Raw genomic sequence first — 17,492 nt, forward strand, 5'->3', positions numbered from 1 at the left:
GATGCAAGCCAGCATTTTGCTCACTTTACTAGCTGCAATATCACATTGAAGGCTTATGTTCATCTTGTGGTCAATCATGACCCCAAAGTCCTTTTCATCTGTAGTGCTAGCCAGCGTAGCACTGCCGAGCCTATAAGCATGCTGCGGGTTTTTCTTCCCAGGAGGGAGAACCTTGCATTTTTCAGTGTTAAACACCATCAGGTTCTCATACGTCCATTTCCAAGGTCATCCTGGATCACACTCCTGTCCTCAGGTGTGGGTGCTTTACCCCAGAGTTTGGTGTCATCGGCGAACTTGGCCAGTCCACTTCGGATGCCAATGTCCACATCATTAATGAAGATGCTGAACAATATAGGCCCAAGGACAGAGCCTTGAGGGACCCCACTGGTCACAGTGCACCACGATGATTAACTTCTGTCAACCAAGACACTCTGGGTCTGACCACGGTGCCAATTCCCCAGCCAGCGGATTGTGGTGAAGCCGAGGCCACAGTTGGCCAGTTTTGCTAAGAGGTGATCGTAGGATACCAGATGGAAGGCTTTTTTAAAGTCAAGATATACGACATCAATCTCTTCCTCCTTGTCCAAGTGATAGGTCACCTGGTTGTAAAAGGAAATATGGGGAGACTGCCACCTGCCACCAGTCAAAGTAGAGAGTTGGGCCTGGAAGTGGAGTGGCTTCCCTGACAGCCCCGTCACAGCGTCTCAGGCAGCCAGGTACTGCTCCCCTAGCCCACTGCTGATCCCCAGAGCAGGCCCTGCCTTATACCTTCCTGCCTCCACAGTCCACAAGTCACCAGCTCCCATATACCAGATCTTCTGTCCTGGCTCCCCTTCAGCCACACAAAGTTCCCTCACAGGTTTCATCCCGGGGTCCCCCTTTTGGGACCCCTGTTCCTGTTAGCCCAGGGAAGAGTCCCTGGAGTGGGGCTTGCCTTGAGGAGGGCAGCAGCCTGTCTCACCACTGCTGCTCTGGACAGCTATAGGATCTCCATGGGAGCTAGCAGTGGTGCCAGTCAGGGGTGTTGTAGGTAGACGCCAAGTGGTCTAAGACTGCATTAACTCCCTATCTTGTCACTGTGACTCTCTCAGTTCTGCTGCACTGTGGAGTGCCTCCTTCAAACACTGGGTGGTCACCTGGGGCCTCAAGTCATGCAACTCAGCTCCCCAGATGCAAGCACCCCTCAACCTGTCCATTTCCCCCCATACATGTCTCTACTTGCTCCTCCTGCCAGTCTTGCAGACCTTGGCATCAGATGTCCACAATGCGTGGCCTGAGCTCAGAGGATGAAGCCACAACTTGTAACTTATCTAATTCATTTCACCAGTGACTTATATGCATGTCTTTCATTCACTTAGCAGATGTTTGGCTGTCCAACCTGAGCCTACAATGTCAGCTGCCTTGAGCTGGCCTTCCACACAGATGTGGAGCCTGCAGACAAGGGGGAAGGAGGTTAATTAGCTTGCAGGAATTGGAGTGGGGGGCAGGTCTGGGGCCAGGATGGGCCCTTGATAGCAGAAGGGGGGTTACCCTTAGGGGTCAATATGGTGACTGCTTGCACCATAAGAATCAGAATCAGCTGATACACACTGGACTTCACCCATGGATCAGTTCAGATGGGAGGGGAAGACATGCTGTTAGGCCAATTGCCAGCTTGTCCAGGTCCAGAAGCTGGAAGTCACCCTGGCAGTGAGAGCTGAGCAGCTGAGATAACGGTTCCCATGCAAGAATCCTTTCACTACAGTGTCCCTTTCCTGGATTGGGAAGCTGGGAGGAAGGTCTGGGGGTTGTTTTTTGACAAGTGAACACTTTATTTTCATTTCCTTAAATGGTTGTCAGACATAGCTGCATCCTATCTCCTATCCCTGACTTGTGGATACTCTCTGCCAAAACTGCTGTTTATTACCTTTTTGCCTGCTGAGCTCAATAAATGTTATTAATGCCTTTCTGTGAATGCTTTGTAGGGCAGGGAAGCTGTTTATGCGTATGTACTCAGGGTATCTGTGCTTAGACTCTTATCTCTCATGGAGAAATGACAAGGATGTGTCAATTAGGCAGCTTTATGATCGCACTGAATGGGACATGCTTTCTTAAGCCCCCAAGGGCAGGAGGGGTGGGGAACTTGGTGCCTTGGCTGGGCTCCAGGCTTCAGAAGGGGAAGGCAGGGATAGAGGGGAAATCTGGCAATTCACCCTCCCATTATGCCCCAGCATTCTCACCCTGCCCTCCTCCCTCTAGCCCCAATCCCTTTGTGGGCTTCTTGGACATAATAGCCTTAGAGAGGGCAATAAGTGAAGGGAGTGGCCTGTGGCAGCTTCAGCTCCCCCTGCTCCTCTGCTGCCTCTTCCTTCCCCCTCCCCTGCCAGGGGTTTCACATTTCACCTGGGGCTTGGGTCCCCATCATGTTTGAGTGGAGTTGGGGAAAGCCTTACCACCACAGATTGTACTGCATCCTCACACATGGCCTGCCTCATCAGAAGAAGCATCAGGAGAAGAGGATGCAGGTCCTGAGGACCACTGCACTGGTACTGGCTCAGAGACATGCAAAAGGACTTGCCTTGGAAGTCACAGGCCCTATGTGGGGAACAGTGTCACAGGCCATTCCTGAGCCTCCCTCTCCAGTGGGGTCACTGAGTGATTCCTTTGGAACACTTCTGGTCCCATGAATACTGTGTGCCCCTGGAGGATGGGGGGGGGGGCACAGTGAACTCCTGTGGGCAGCAGCACTGTTGGCAGCAGGAGCATGGCGGAGGCAAGGGGGGAGCTGCCGCAGCCAGTGGTGGGGGGTGGTGAGCACCAACCAGTGATCAGCAACCACCCACACTGCCAGCAGCATCAGTGGTGGCCAGCAGTGATCACAGACTGCCCACAGACACCGCTGCCAGTGTCGGTGATGGGGGAGGGGAGGGGTGGCAAGTGGCAACCACATGTAGATGCCGCTGACAGTGTCGGCAGTGCCTTTTCACATGGGGTGCACATGCACCCCCTATGCATCGCCAATGTCTGGTCCTGTGGGTGTGGAGGAGGGGACATCTGCCCTGCTCTTGGTAAGGAATTGGGACAGATCCTCGTAGAACATGATGGTCTAGCCTCTGACCCATGGAGCACTTTGTAGTGTCACGCACATGGTAATAATTCCTCTTCATCAATGCAACAGGAGCTCAGGCAGGAGCCAGTTACTAAGCCAAAGTCGGGCAGGATTGACCTGACCATACACCTTGCCATGTGGAGGGAATTACACACCCGGGACAGGATCGGGTGATTAGCCCACCAAGACTTGTATAAATCCAGCAGCGGGGTATTTATTGATTGCCTTTGGGCACAGAGAGAGAAACAAGGAGCGTTTTGAGCCCAGATGGTGAAAAATATGAGGAACCCACCTGGTGATTGGGAAGAGGCGCCAAGACTGCAGGACTCTAGATGGAGAGTCCATTTGGGCAAGCTACATACCTTGAAGTTCTGGTGGCTCCAGTGGGAGCTGAGGCTGGGCAGAACTAAGTGGCAAGGAATCCTAGAGTGAAGAGGGCATCCCACAGGTGGAGAACAAGGGGTGGGTAAGAAGACTCCACGCCAACATGGATCCCGAACCTCAAAGGGATAACGCGGCCGGGATTGGCGACGCGGGAAGCAGGGAAGCCTCTGGGACCGTCCTGGTATAAGACTTGCATTGTGAGATACAGGGAACACGCCTCACTAACAAGATAATTACTGCTCAGAATGCTGAGTGCTACATTGTATCCAGGAAGCATCCAGTGCTAAGAGAACTGTTGGGTGTTACCGGAGGGCTTCACCAATGAAGTAACTGGCAAGGTTACAGTTACTGTAACCTTTTACTTTGGAAAATAAACTAACACCCTGAGCAAGTTACATCTGGGTGGCATTTGTCAATCACTAGCTCTAAAAAGACCACTGATCTCCTTCATTTTCTTTCTAATACAAGTCGTGGCAGGAGAATACAGAGCGGAGACGAAGCTAGGATCGCCCAACCCACTTACAATCAACATAGATGATTCATACGTAGATTCATAGATGTTTGGGTCAGAAGGGACCTCAGTGGATCATAGAGTCCAACCCCCTGCTCTAGGCAGGAAAGAGCGCTGGGGTTAGATGACCCCAGCCAGTTGCATGCGTATCCTCCTCTTAAAGACCTCCAAGGTAGGGGAGAGCACCACCTCTCTTGGAAGCTCATTCCAGATTCTGGCAACCCTTACCATAAAGAAGTTCTTCCTGATGTCTAACCTAAATCTGCTTTTTGTCAGTTTGTGGCCGTTGTTCCTAGTTACTCCAAGGGGTGGTCTGGTAAACAGAGCATCTCCTACTTCTTGCTGCCACCCTCCCCGATTAATTTATAGGTGGCCACAAGATCATCTCTCAGCCTTCTCTTGCAGAGGCTGAAGAGATCCAGGTCCCCCAATTTCTCCTCGTAGAGCTTTGCCTGCAGGCCACTAACCATACAAGTGAACCTCCTCCAAACCCACTCAAGGTTGTCTACATCCCTTTTGAAGTGTGGCGCCCAAAACTGGATGCACTACTCCAACTGTGACCTGACCAATGCTGCATAGAGGGGAAATATCACCTCCCTGGACTTGTTTGTCATGCACCTGCTAATAAAGTGCGGCTAGCTTTACTGATCACTTTATCACATTGGTCTTGGTAAGATATTTTGCCCAGTTTCTGCTGTGACCCCTCATCTGCATCTCCTGGGTGATAGGGCATTGAATTAGAGATGTCTTCAAGCATATCTGGAGCTGGCACTGGATACAATCTTCACCCCAGACGGCAATGAGATCCTTTATTTTCCTGAACTATCACTTGAGTCCCCATGTTTGGTTGGTGGTGGCAAATGAGTAAAGTTTGTCCATGGTCCACAGTGGGGCCCATGGGTGAGGGAGGGTCTGGCTGTGAGGGGGTTGGGGGAAGGCTCGAGGGTGGATGGAGAGAGAGAAGCAGCAGCGGATGTGCAAAGGGTGCAGTTCCCAGCATATGGTTCTCATGCTCACTTCAGAGGCTTGTGGCTCCTGATCTTGTTTCACCTGGGCTCCGCTGCTCAGGTGTCCTCCAGAATTTTGAATTGTCCAGGGGATTTCAGCTGATGCCCTGTGATTCTGCCAATGCCACATGCTCTGCTCAGGCTGTAAAATTGAGAAGTCTATGGCCCAGGTGGTCCCTTAAGTTCCAGGGTTGTGTATCTGTTTGCCCTGGCTTGGAGATTCAATGCCCCCTCCAACCACATCCTCCCTACACACTGAACTACCCAATTGATCATCTACTAGGTATCTGATCAGTGAGGAAGAAGGGGAGTCAAGCTGCCTTGAATGAGAATGAAAGACATGTCAGACATGCCTTCCCCCTAAAAATAATAATATAAAAAAAAGGGATGCAAATATTTAGGGCCCAACTCAGCCACCCTCACTTTCCAACCTCATACCATGGACAACTTTAACGTAGTAGATTTAATTACTGGCAACTTATCAATTTCAACCACAAATAGCACTTGCCAAATTTTATTAAATTTCATTTTTTTTCATTCCTTTCCTCATCCCTTAACTAACACGATATAACATCCCTGTTTTGAGGAGATTTCAATATAAATATAAAGGTCACAAGTGAGAAGGCACAAGGCAACACACTATCATGTGGTTGTTTTTGGTTATTAAAAACTAATTTTGAAAGGAAGAAGATTACAAAGGAGGTCTGAGACGAAAACAAGAAAAGATCATCTCTTCTCATTATTTTCCATCATCCCGACCTGTAATCCTTCAAGAACAGACATAAGCAAAACAATTTTAGCACTGGAACCAAAACCACATGCCAGGTTCAGATCCAAGATTCTAATGCAAACACTTCCCTACATACCTAAATTGAAATTTCATATTTAAGGCTTCATCCCTTCTTTATATGAAAGTGGTTTTTGGATCAACTAGACAAGTCCAGAGAGTTTTTGGTTCAGAGTTCAGAACTAACCTATCTCAAGCAAACACAAACTCGGTTTGAACAAGACATGGTTTGCATCATGACAATACAAAATACTTTTGAGAATAAGCAGCCCCTTCCTGTATCAGATGCATCTGAAATCACTTTGGAGAATACAAGAGGAGAGAGTTGATATTATGGATTATAGGTACTGATAACAAGAAATACAGTTTGCTTTTTTGTTTCTTTTTCCCCACATGAACCTGCAGATGGAGTAAGAAAGTGGAGTGCTATTAAAATATTTCAGGCAAGCTGGTATTCCTACTTTCTTTACAGCTGTATAGAACTCAGCAGCTTTACCTGATAAGCCTTGGGGGGCTTAATTCATCTTTGAAATTGCCATCTACCCTCCCTCATCCCCCAAACTGTAGAATTTTTGAATATTTGTAACTGCTCTTATTGATTACCCAGCCTCAGATGGGATTTGCCCTAGCTCAGGCAATTTTTCTAATTTACTGCTAGGAGACAAAACACAGACAGGCTAGAGATGTACCTTATAGACTAAACAGTACAGTAAAAAGACCCAATCCTGTGCCACTTGAAATCAAGGGAAAGTTACCTCAATTTTACATTTATAGTATATTTTGACAACTTGCATATGACTGAATGATAAACTTAACTCCCCCACCCCACCATGGCTCTCTCCTGACACTTTCACCCTACCCTACTACAGTAGGCAATCTATTTCCTACAAAGGCACTGGTCAAATGAAGGCACTGACAAAAAGGTGCACATCAGGGAAAGCACTTCCTTCTTATGTTCCATTCCTTCTTCCCAAAACCACACCAGCAGGCTCCTTCCACCTCCTGCAGGATAAGCCATAAGCCCTCCAATTGGTCCTTTTCAGGGTGTTCTTATCCTAGTAAGCTATATTGAAATCTACTGTAGTATAAAGCAGAAAAATTATGTAGTCCTAAAAGGTACTGAAGTATTTGGTGGCTTAGCTTTTACCTCAAACAGTAAAAAGTTCAGATGAAAAATATATAACCTCATACTTCTGCAAGAAAGCCAGCTACTTGGGGTTATCCATCACCAGGAAGCCCTTATTTTCTAAAACCCATTGTGATTTAAAAATAAAAAATAGATACTGTACTCATTTCAGTTCAGCTTTCAGCAAGTTTTAATCCAGCTTTTTTTGGTCAGAAAATAAGGAAGTAAAGGGGCAGGCTCCAAGGCTGGTTTCAGAGTCAAAGGCATAGCAGAGATCAGAAATCGAAATCTTCGTACCTTCCAGTCTGCTGTTCTGACACTAAGCCCCTGCTCCTTTCCACATACAGCCAGGTACATTTTGAATCAATGTAAACCATAGGAATGTCATCTCCTCAGAATTAACAAATCCCTTACTGCAAGTGATTGACAGCATTTCAGATTCATCTACCACTGATAGATGATCCAGTTTACAAATTAAAAAAGGAACGTTACAGGTTTTAAGAGACAAAGCAGACCTGTGTAATAGACCTAAATATACTGGAATTATTCTAAAGAAGCAGCTACTCAGCCCAAGTATTTTCATTCTTTTCACAGATATATCCCCTCGTCTTACTTGCATTATCCATTTCCCTAGCAGTGATGTCATTGCTTGCTGATAAAATAATATTTTTACACATAAAAGACCTACTTAGCAGCAGAGAGATCAAAGTATTTTAACAATTCTTTAAAAACATGACTCAGAATTAAAGGTTTTACAAATTGCTCTTTCATAACTTGACAATTTCCCAGGAGACGAATTTGTGGTACAGTTTCACTTGCTGTATCAAGGGAACACTTCCATTGTGTTGCTTTCAAATTTGTTCCATCTAAAGATTTATTATTGAGTTGCACCAAATTCAAGTTCAACATTGCAATGCACAACAAATACATGAACTACATGAAAGTGATGGTGTGGAGTGGGAAGAGAGGATTGCCTAAAATATAAATGTGAAACTTATCTTAACACTGACCTCTAGTGACAGTCACTGAGAATTTACCTTCTGAGGTGCTGCTTAATTAAATGGTATTGGGAAGGCATTTCTGTGCATTTGATGCTTTCAATCTCTCTCAAGTCTGTCTTCCTAGTGCTCAATTAATTCATGGCCACTTTGAGGAGCATGCAATCAGAAATCAATTTCAAAGAAACTGTATATTACTTATTGATATGCCTATGCCTACACTTCCAGCTACTGGGATCAGATGACTAAAACAGAGCCTCTCTTTTCTTTAAAAAAAAAAAGAAAAAACCTATGATGGCAAATCTCCAACCATTAGAATGGTGAAGACATGATAGACCACGTGTACCTGTTGCAGTGATGGCTTCCAGAGTCTGAAGACAGCATAAAACAACTGATTAAAAAAGAGCAAACTGATGGTCTTATGTCTGAGGGATTTTAATTTGAGGCCCTTGGGGCTGGGGGGAGGCTGTGCCACCACCATTGTAACAAAGCATCAAGAGAAGAAGAACACAGCAGTTCACAGACACAAGCAAGTATCACATATTGCCAGGCTAAGTACCAAAAGTCAGACTTATGATGTTTCATCCTCTCAAGGAACTGGGGCAAGAGCATAGGGAAAGACAGTCCCAAATTGCTATCTGTTTTTCTTTGGGAGGGGAAGGGAACCATGAGACACTCCAGGTGGGAATATTAACTCATATTCCTACCCCATGTCAGGGATGTCTTGTGCCCGGAAATACCTTAACTCAGTAATGCTGTTGGCAGTACCTGATACACCACTACACACTCTTCATCCAAATCTTTTTTTTTTTTTTTCCTTTGCTTCAGAAAGAACACCCCTTCCTTTGCTGGAAGACTTTGACAACATCTGTGGAGAGTAGAGGTAAAGAAGTAGCAAATGGCTATGCAAAAATTTCTAAACACGTCTTCCACTGTAGCTAAAGCTTCAGGTCAGAATGGAACCCCATGGGGCACTGATCCTCAGATTCCTGATAGAACTCAGCCTTGCTCTCCATCAAAGAAAGCGAATCCGACATTTCAACAAGTGGGACTTTAAGGCCATCTTTAAACAGTATATCATTAAAGAACAATTCATGGAAAAAATAAAGATTGTATTTTTCTTTAGTATTTTTACCTTTAGTACTTACAAACTTTGCTTTAAGTACTGCAGCAGTTCTTCCATTAAATCACCTGTGAACAAACTGGTGACCCACTTGGCAGAGTGTGTGTGTGCACATTTGTGCATGTGGGTGCGCACACATATGTTTTAAGATAATGACACTGTGACCACCGAGCTTCGAATAGTCGGTTTCGTGTGGCCTTTGCTCTGGTGGTAATCGTAAAGCGTCTTATGGACTCGTGTTGTTGACCGAGCAGGTGTCTCCCCCTCGAGTCGCCTCCCCCGTTCTCACCTGCCACGACTTGTTGTTCCTCAGTAGATGGGATTGGTCGTCAGGTGTGCTTGGTGGCCCATGGTTCGCCCGGCGGTCATTCACGGGGCTCCACTACCCCTACATCCTGGCCTCATGCCCCCTCAGGTGAGTTGTCTCTCTGTCGGTCATGTCCCCTCTGGTGGGATCGTGCCTTACAGCTTGATGCTTGTTGCCAGTGGACAAGTTCGCCCGTGTAGGCCCGCCCCCTTGGCCTTCTTTGCCTCCACCCCTTCTTTTGGGGAAACAAAAAAAACCTTCCAAGGCTCCTCCTCAGCCCCGTTCCTCGGGGATACCCTGCACTTTCCACTCTCCCCCTTCGCACGGGGCAACCAAACAAAACGCGTTAATAAAACATAAAATGATGAGTCACTTCCTGACGTGGCTATGCCCTGTCCCCTTACTATCCTTCCCCTTGCTCTAGCTTGGGGAATGCTTCCCTCCTTGCCCGTCACCTTCGGGATTCACTCGCGTTCTCCCGTTGGCTCGGCTGGGACCGGCGGCGATTGTAACCCCTTTGGGGCTCTCCCGGGGTCTTCTCCCTCTGGCATGGCTTCCTCCTCACCCTGGTAATCCCGATACTCCCACCTGTGGTCTGCTCAGGCTCTGGGTGCAGCTCTGGCTCTGGAGTGCCTGTTGCTCCCTCGCCATCCCATGCGTGTTCCTGATGGGGTGCTCTGCCCCGCACTGCCAATGTCTGCCCCCACCTCGTTGGGCTCTGCGGGTCCCGTGGGGGAGATCCTCTCCTCTCCCTGAGGCAGCTGCAGCTCCCCTCTCTTGCTGCTCTCCTCCCTCCTCTCCATGGCATTGGCCACCATTTTTATTGCTGCCAGCCAGTGTTTGAGGCTGACGTCACTGGCCAGCCTTAATTGAATAGAGAGGCAGCTGACAAGCCGTGCGGGCTCTTCCTTCTGCCTCTGCTGTGCTGCGTCTCCTGCTGCTGGTAAGTATCCCTTGTTACTTCCTTCCCTGGGACAGACCCCAATTATACAGTATGCGCACATACATTTAAGATAACAGTCCTGATTATCCAATCACATACTCTTGGGCCAACGGACCATTTTGGCAAATATATGGCCTTCCCAGAATGCAAAATGCTACACTGATATGACACTTTTCCTGTTGCTGATCTACCAGCAACAAACCCAACAGGCTGTTTTTTTCATAATCTGCCATGTATGCATGTCACATTGTCCTGCTCTGTGCCTCTGAGCAGGCAGGATGCTGAAATGTACAAAAACCTTGGTTTTTTGGAGCACTTGGCAGGACAGAGTCTGTGCATTTCATCAGTCTGCCTGCTCACATCAGAACAAAACAGACAGCCAGACCACGGGGAGAGCGTGACCTAGTCAGGGGGACCCAACAAATCAAAATAAAACCTACAGATATGTTTGGGCTCCCAGCCTTGACTTGACAGTATCATTTTAAGGTTACCAAGGACTCCTGGGAACAGAGCACAGAAATTTCCTTTGAAATGTATACTGTATTTATATTCTGAGTATTAAGCAGAAAATTGCCTATGAGCTTTGGTCTTGAGGTCATAAACAGAGTCTAGCTTAAAACTAAGCATTACTGTGAACTGGTCATAAAAATAATCATTTATGTATGTTAGCAATGCTGCCAGACCACTGATCCTCAGTTCATTAAGAATATATCAGGCTATCAAGCTGCCATGCAAAAAAAATAATTTTCCATGTTGATATAGCAAATCTCTATATCACACAGAAGCAACAAATAACTTCATGTGATATATGATTAATTGGTATCTAGGACTCGCTGCTAGTTAACCCTCTGGTGATTATTTTAAATACTTAAGTGCTATATCTTTAGAAACCCCCTGCCCACTACCACTACCATACACTCTCAGTAATAGCAATGTTAGCCTGTACATGCAGCTATCATACAACAAGTTATTGGTAACCTGCCTTTAGGTCTTTTCAATAAACCTTAACAGTACTGCTAAAAGTAGAACATTTCAAAAGGCACCCTTATTAGCTATTTCCTCTGTCATTTGCTTGTACTACCTTGAAAGCTCCCTTTTAGATTGTACTTTAATTTCTATGACACACCTGAATGATGATGCAATAAGTATATGTGTGTGCATGCATGTGTTTGTGAGGGGTGTGGTGGGGGTGTAAAGTGTTGCTATATTTAAAGGCAAAATTTACATTTATTCTCACACAAGATTTAGTTGATTGGAGTTGAGACAGGCCAAGTTTCTGCGAGGCTTAGAAATGCAGGTTAAAAGGAACACCTACAATGTTAAAAACATGAAAATGTAAACTTAGGATGCCAGGGGTGGGATAAGAAAGATCATTTGCACTACTGTGAGACACACTGATTCAGTAACATAAAATAACATAGAGGAGGAATTTTCTCTCAGACTCCAAGCCCAACAGCATTTTCTCTCAGACTCCAAGCAATGTCCCCTTGGGCATTTCTACCCAATTTAGAGTAAACGTAGGTATTTTATTACTGTTAACAAAGAACTGATCTTTATCATCTGAGTAAGCTGTGTAGCCTGGTGCTACAGAGGTCAATTACATGCTGCATTATAAACAATATCATCTATGTTGCTTTTTGATTTCCCTGAATTCTTCCTTGATCTTCTATTATGTGAAGCAGGAAGTTTCTGACTGATCCTGTTCATACCATTCATAATTTTGTATGTAATATTTCTAATCTCATGATTTCCTCATTCATGGCCTCTCTCTCTTCTTGCAGGAAATTCATTTTATTGCTTCCCTACACTCCAAATTTATGCTATACTATTGTGAAGATAAGGCACCCAACATTGAACACCATATTGAATATGAGGGAGGTGCCTGACAAAGGCTAGTACATCCAAACCTTTCTTCATGCATTCTAACTGATGTTTCCATTAAAAACTTCACAATAATATTCAATAATAAGTATTTTTATCAAGTGGTATTAGTTAAATCAGAGATTATGAGTAGATTCAAGAAATTCCTTGCAATTTACATTGTCAAATGTTCAGGTACCTTCAGTTTCATCAGCTATTGAGTTGCCCTGCTACATGGTTTCATGAAGTCCTATGTCCTCTCAACTTCACTAACCTAAAAAATGTTACAGATAATGCAGTTCACTCCCTGTTCCATTATGGCTAAGTACAGACAATCAAAAAGCCAGAGGCTGAATCAATTCAGTCTTTGCAGGTTAGTCTAAAATACGCAGATTGAACAGATTAGCAAGTGAACAGACATTCACTTTTGACTCAGGAAATGCAGCCACATACCTGCAGTGGCTCAAGCCAGAAGCTGTGGGGCACTACAGCATACCTGCCAGCCACTGTCAAAGGGAAGAGAAGAGAGGAACCCTCAAGGGGCGGGGGGCAGTCATTGCCAGACTGAGTGGGAGGAAGGCGAAGGTAGTAGCACTGAATTCATAAAAGCTTGAACAAGAACAGTTCTCTCTCTGAAGCAACCATGTATTCAACAGAGCACTTTGACAGAACCTCAAGCACATGACAGAACAACCAAAAACCTTTCCCTAAGCTAAGACACAGCCCAGTAAAACTTAGTGAAAGAACATGCAGCTTAGTTACCTTAAAATGAAATGTAATAAACCAAAAAGACAAGGGAAAGTCTTGCATAAGCCTTAACTAACCACAAGGGCAGCATGTCTCCTTACAGTCAGTTATTCAGGAAGTCCTTGTGTATGTATTCTAGTCTCCCATCTTTTACAGGTTCTGATTTATAATGTAAATGTAGTTCTCCACTTTCTCTGGTCACACTAGCTCAAGCTGTGTGACCCTCTCCTGTTCCTTTGTCTCCAGCATATACATGTGATGACTGTGCCAGGTCTTTGCCAACATGTCCCACCTCTCAGTCCGGTCCTGCAGGACTTGGCTCCGTGCTCACAGGTGGCAGGGGACCAGCCCGATTCCCCAGCCTCTTGCCTCTCCCCCATGACCTGGGGGAGCTAAAGGGAATAATGCCCCCTCCCGTTCCCCTTATCAACTGCTTGTAGCTCTCTTTCTTTGGTTACACCAGCCCAAGCAGTCCCTCTTTTGTTCCCTTAGCTACATCTCCAGCACATCTGTGATGACTGTGTCAGGTCTTTGCCAACACCTTCCACCTCTCAGTCTGGTCCTATAGAGGTTGGCACCAGCACACTCAGCTGGGGAAAGGGGGATTAAAGCCCCTCCCAGATGCCATACCCCCAGCTGGGATTTGCCTGAGGAGGCAGTCTCTCTAAGGCTTTTGACTGCCTGAGACCTGCACCCTGCTCCAGCAGAGAGCAGGGGGCATGGGCAACACATTGAGCAGGAGAAGTGGGGAATAAAGACACTTCAAGATGCAAGCTGGGGTTTGCCTGGAGGGGGTCAGTCCCTCAGGCTGTTGCCCTCTCCCGCCCTACACCCCTACCCACTCCACTCCAGAGGGTAAAAGGTCTGGCAGGGGCTGCCCCCCTTCCCCTGGCAGACCTGGCTGTGGGTCCCCAGGTAGGTTTCCCACTCCTACCCTCTTGTCGGCCAGCCCTGCTCTCTGGAGCAGACAGCACAACCCAGCACAGGGTTGCAAAGCATGCTGGGATGCTGGGGGACTCTAATTTAACTTAAACCAGGAAGGGGTCTGGGACAGAAGTTCAAAAAACCGGTTTGACCTCAGTCAGTTATGTCTGATTCAACCAGGTTCATCTTAAACCAGTTTTGGCCATTTTGAAACCAGTTTATGTGCACTGAACTTCTGCTCTGTTAGAGATTTAAACCAGTTTCTGATCATCACTTAAACAGGCTTATGTGTAAACTTCTGTCCCTAGCCTATACATTTATGTAGACCCAAATTAATCTTCCAAAAGCAATTTCTATTTTGAATACTCAAACCTCCAATCTGGTTTTGACAGTGTAATAAAAAACCCAGTATCTAGAAGAGACAGAGATCATTTGGAGAACAATGTATCGTGAATAAGCATATTTTAATTAGGCCAAGAAATAAGTCAATCTGGAATTCTGACTAACCCCCTGGCACTGGAGGGGTTTGTGTTTTGGTTTAGAAGTCTTTCAACTAATATTTATAATCACGGTGGGAGACAATTGGGTTTATACCACCTTTTGGTTGCAGCCTTCATTGATCAACTCCATTGGAAAGGAAGCTTCCATCTTGTGAGAAATTACTTTCGAGGCAGGATGCACATGAACTGTATCTGTTCTTTGGACAAACAACACATGCTGGGAAGCACTCAGTTTCAAGCATTTCAAAGAAAGTTGCCCACTAATCCGTGTGCATGGACAAATGTTACCCTGGCAGAGGGAAGAGGGGTTTAGAAGAAGAGCTAGAACAGCACAATGCAACTTTCAAGGTCAATCAGATTTGTGTTTCTTTTTTCTAACCCTCTAGAACCAATGACCCCCCAGCCCCCAAGGCCACTGGCAGAAAGCAGACAAAAGCAAGATGAAGAATCAGCTGTAAACATGGAATGTCTGAAATAAAGTGATGTTTTCTGGCAGAAACACATGACCGAGAGGAAGGTTTAAAATAACTAGATTGGATAGAAACAAAGCACTATGTTCTCCTGGAGGGAGCCATAATATTCTAAAATATTTGATTCTTTTTTCTTCTTTCAAATCTTTTGAAAACTAATCAAGGGCTTTGTGCCCAGGAAGTTTTTCATTTTGATAAGTATGTTGGTGAAGCTCAGAAATAACTTTAAACAAAAATTAAAGAAAAAAAAAAAATCACAGCTGCACAGCTGTTATGCTCAGGGAAGCAATCTAGGAGTTCATAAGGTGAAGGGTGCTTCCAGCTAAGAATGAGGAGTAGATTTCATTTGAAATCAAGGTTTTTGATTTTAAAAAGCATTTCAGTTAGTCATGACTATACTAAGCAAAAATATCATCTATGATCTATTTCAGGAGTCGTAAGTGAGATAGACTGAAAAAAAATCTTGTGTTACTTCAGTAAGTGGGTAAGAAATGGCAGTATGCATATTTGCTGGGAAATGACGAGTAAGATCTTAGCAAAACACTATCTTTAAATGTTAAAAATTGTTATTGGATAAATTAGATTCATTAATATAGTTTAAACATACATTAACAAAACACTGAGATTCTATAAACACCAATAAAAATACTGTACTTTCTTCACCAAACAGATTTTTAAACTAAGACATAGGGCTAGAAGAGACCTCCTGAGTCATCAAGGTCAATCCTTAGTGCAGGTGATGACTTAGTGTATATTCAAAGACCTAGGAATTCCTCAAGCAAGAGGGATGTAGGACATTGTTGAAAGCATTTCCCAGCATAGTGCAGCTGTTAACAATGTGGTGCTTGATGAAACTGTCTCACCTTTAAGAAAAGCCCCAACATTAGAAAAGCTAAACTGTTGAGAGATTACACATAGGGCTTCTCAGTTAATGGGGATATGGCAGAATCCCTTGCCACAGAATCCTCCCAGCACTACAAGGAATCTCAATCCTCTCAGCTAATTCATAGCCACTTAACTTTAACCCTCTCAACAACATTTGTAAGAACGGATACATAAAGCTACACACACACAAAAATGAGAGTACTGGAAAATCCCATTTCTAATTAATGGGTGCATTTCCAATATTTTGTATCATTAACATGTACTACAGCACTCTTCACTACAAAAAGCTGTGCATAATTTTTAACAAGAAACAGTAAATCTGGATAACAATACAAATGTGCAAATCCTATGTAAACTTATGAAGTATAAGTCTCCATGTCCATATAATTAGCCATCCCCATAAAAATGGTGTTTATGTTAGGCTAGCACCAAAGGACCCCGGCATGCTATGATTAGAGCCACAATGTCTTATATACTGTACAAACAAGGAATAAGAGAATACAATAATTATTACTGTTCTATCTTGTTATACGCCATAATATGTCCCACTATGAGAAAACATTAAAGCAACTCTGACACTGCATGGTCTGAAACTATATTTCTTTTGAAATGTTTGCAACTGAACAAACAATATATAAAAGCTTACATACAAAAATTTCTTTGCTACAAAGCAAAACAAAAAAAGACAAAAATAACACTGGGTAGGTATTAAAATTAAGTGTTGTCATGAAAGACAGGCAGCAAAGAACTGGTTAAATTATTAAGTAGTCAAGTAGAATGTTTTCTTTGGCATCAACTGGACCCTACTATAACACATCTGCAATCTTAATTTTAAAAAACCAGAACCCCTCCCCCGAAAAAAAACAATTGAGTTTTTTTTTTTTTTTTTTTTACTATTAACAAGGTCTTTTTACACTAGAACCTGAAGAACACAGAATTGCTACAGCTACATCCAACAGCAAATGTCTAGAGAGCAAGAATCCAGGAGCGCAGGGGCTGCCTATGTCATTACAAGACAGCTCCCTCCCCTCCCCACCCTCTCTGTCCTGTTGGAAAACAAGTAAGGAACAGCAACCTGTTACTACAAAGTTATATGAGTATACTCCCTTGTCTGATTCAGGGGCAGCCTCTGTGGGTGGCAGCTCTGGAAGGCATGTGTAAAAGCAAGCATTTACTTTATCAATAATAGTGTCACAAAACTGTAGCCACCAAGGCTATAATGATATGGTAATTTGAAACTTTAAAGCAAAAACAGAGAAAGCTCTGGGCTTCTACTCCTCAGGATTAAGCAGAACATCTATCCTCAACACAGGTGTTAAGATGCACAGGAAGGGAACTCTGATTCTATTCAGCATGATATTAGTTTGTACATACACTAATCTGTTCATTACTTAATTCTCTGTGCCTCTTGCTGCTATTTAATTGACTTATGTCCAAATCAGATTTCTCCCTTGCACTGTATTATCTACTTTTGCCTAAGCCCTCAGTGTGATCTCTCAGGTTCTGTTCATGACATAGGAATTTGCCAGGGGTGCTTCAGAATAATCTTTTAGATTTATCTGCAGCAGCAGAGAAAGAGAAATAAATAGATTGTCTGGTGAAGAATTCAGGTTGCAGAAATAACTAAAAATGAGAAAATATGGCAAGGCCAATGGTAGATAGTCTTGAGATTAAACTCCTTTTGCATTTTAAGAGAATACTGTGCACTCCCCTGCTCTTACCCAAGTATTAGTTTCAAACATTAAACTCTGTTAAGGCTGCTTGGGTTGTCCCTATGTGACCAAGCAGAAAGACAAGGTGTTTTATCCTTAGGGACACATACTGCTGTCTGT

The 17,492-nt window shown here is 44.5% G+C and overlaps 1 protein-coding gene across 2 annotated transcripts in view; it reads right to left on the reverse strand.

The window, feature by feature from the left end:
* Positions 1 to 17,492, reverse strand: part of VWC2 (von Willebrand factor C domain containing 2) — a 131,824-nt gene that overhangs the window by 93,079 nt on the left and 21,253 nt on the right. The gene's annotated exons all lie outside the window — the stretch shown is intronic.

Source organism: Gavialis gangeticus, unplaced genomic scaffold (assembly GCF_001723915.1).
Source record: "Gavialis gangeticus isolate Ggan-Ray unplaced genomic scaffold, GavGan_comp1, whole genome shotgun sequence".
NCBI classification, from domain to species: domain Eukaryota; kingdom Metazoa; phylum Chordata; order Crocodylia; family Gavialidae; genus Gavialis; species Gavialis gangeticus.